Raw genomic sequence first — 2,360 nt, forward strand, 5'->3', positions numbered from 1 at the left:
GGATTTCACAGAGTTGTAGAACGGTGCCCTTCCCCCAAAGATGTCCTCTTCCTAATCCCCAGAACCTGTGATCAGGCCGTACTACGGGGTAAAAGGAACTGTGCCTATGTGGTACAGTTCAGGATCTTGAGATGGGGACATTATTCTGGATTATCCAGGCAGACCCACCGTAACCACCAAAGTGTTTGTACGAGAAGGAAGCAGAAGCATCAGAGGAGATGCAACAAAGCAGAGAGATCTGACGCTGTTCCAGTCCTGGCTTTGAAGACGGGGAAGGGGCCACAGGCCAAGGACTAGAGGTGGCCTCTAGAATCAGAAAAAGACAAAGACGCAGATCCCCCGCTAGACATCCTGGAAAGAACACATCCCTGCTGGTCCCTTTTGGACTTCTGACCTTCAGAACTGCAAGATAATAAACTTGGGTTTTTAGATTCGTAATTTGTTACAGCAGCAGCAGGCGACCACTGTCCCCAGCTAGCATGTGACAGCAGCAAAGATACAGGCTCTGTGCTGGGAAAAGAGTCCTTTCGCTCACCGTGTTTGGGACCAACTGCACCTCTTCAACACTGACCCCAGAGCTCTTGGACAGCTATCTCTATGTCCCACCGCGCCTGTCTGACTACTGACCCCCACCAGCTCCTGCTCTGCCCAGTACCTTTCTCCCACCTTATTTTCCTGGGATCACTGAGAACCATCTCAGCCAGCCCAGGACGGCCTGGGGTTGGCGCCCTGGAGACATGGGCAGCAGAAAAAGGCTGAGAGTCCTCCGTGGGCCTGTATGTGTACAGGTTTGGGTAAAACAGCTTCTGCACCATCAGGCATCAATACCTTCATTGCAAAAGCAGAAACCAGAAGAGCAGCTAGGTGTGTGGCTTTGTGTGGAGTCCAGCTCTGAGCACAGAAGAGGGCCAGTTGCCCAGGGATCAGCATGGACACAGCTGTGTGACAGGGGAAGGGGTCAGTGGGACAGCCTCTGCCCAGAGTATCAAAACAGGGCATGAAACACTCTGGCCCTGAAGGAAGAGGGCTTCAGAGGCTCCTGGGGAAGAAGCCAAGGGGATGATTCAAGGTTTCCGGCCTCTCCATAGAACGTTTGGACTTTGCTGCCACCTTGTGGACAGACTTCAGAAAGACAGGGTTGTGGCTCTTCTGGGACAAAGATTGACATCGTATTTCACGCCTTAGGCTAGATCTTTCTAAGTCTTGGGGTTGAGGGTGGGAAAGATGGTGTGTGTGTCGGGGGTCCTCCCAGATACATGGAAGGGACTCCCTAGGCTTCCAGAGTCCCAAGTGTCATCCTCATGGTGTGGCCCTCTGCCAAAAGTTTCATTCTCTTTGCAGACAGGGACACTGGAAGTGGAACGGAATAGGAGAAACCCAGGGGTAGGCCACCCACGTTGTGCCAGTATGCACACACCTTCCCAGCGCAGGGGCTCCAAGCTGTTTTAGGCAGGAATTCTGTGCAAAGGAGCTGGGAATGTGCAGGGTGAGACAAGGGGGAGTAATGGGAGAAAGGGGGACACAAAGGGATGGGGCACAGAGGTCTGAATCCAACCTGGTGGGAACGGGAAGTTGAGCCCCCGTTGGCCTTATGATGAGTAACCAGCTTGCTTAGCCTTCCTGTCTCTGAAATGGGGATGAGAAGGATAAAGGCCTCTACTCTCCCGGAGGACGTTCTCACCCATTCTGAATGTGATGTGAGCACACTGAGGAAGGGCTGATACGCCCCAAGACACCTCTCGACTCCAGCCTCATGCTTCCCTGGGTTTTTGCCCCATATTGGGAGACACGTGCCCAATGAGCCAGGTACTGATATGACCCCCACTTTGCAGATGAGAATATTGAGGCACAGAGGAGTTAAGTACTTGTCCAAGGTTTCACAGCTGGCATGTGATGGGGCCAAGATGCACATCTGGGGTAGCCACTCGCACCCATGGTGCCCCCAATAGCTGTGTTGTATAAGGAAATGGGGGTGGCCACTGCAGATGCCCCAGTTCTAGGTTCCATCCAACTTGGGCTCTGGCGGTGGAGACTGAGGCAGATCTTCCTCCCTGGTCTGTCCCTTCCCAACGTAGATACAGAGCTCTCTTTCTTCCAAGTCTTCTCGAAAATAAGATTCCATTCCTTCCCTTTCGGACTCTCAATCTAATTCATGTCAATATGACTGTCCAGAAGTTCCTGCTATAGTCTAACCTCCACACCTCTTCCTGCAGGCCAAGCACCTTTGCAAGGTCCCAGAGAGAAGAGACAGAAGATGTGGCTGTGTTTCAGAGAGGGGTATTCTTGGTCTCTAAAAGCAGGGTTTAATTCTCTAACCATGACAGTCAGGGCTGGCCAATCACAAGCATTAATGGGGGAGC

Source organism: Acinonyx jubatus, chromosome D1, assembly GCF_027475565.1.
Source record: "Acinonyx jubatus isolate Ajub_Pintada_27869175 chromosome D1, VMU_Ajub_asm_v1.0, whole genome shotgun sequence".
In the NCBI taxonomy this organism is placed as follows: domain Eukaryota; kingdom Metazoa; phylum Chordata; class Mammalia; order Carnivora; family Felidae; genus Acinonyx; species Acinonyx jubatus.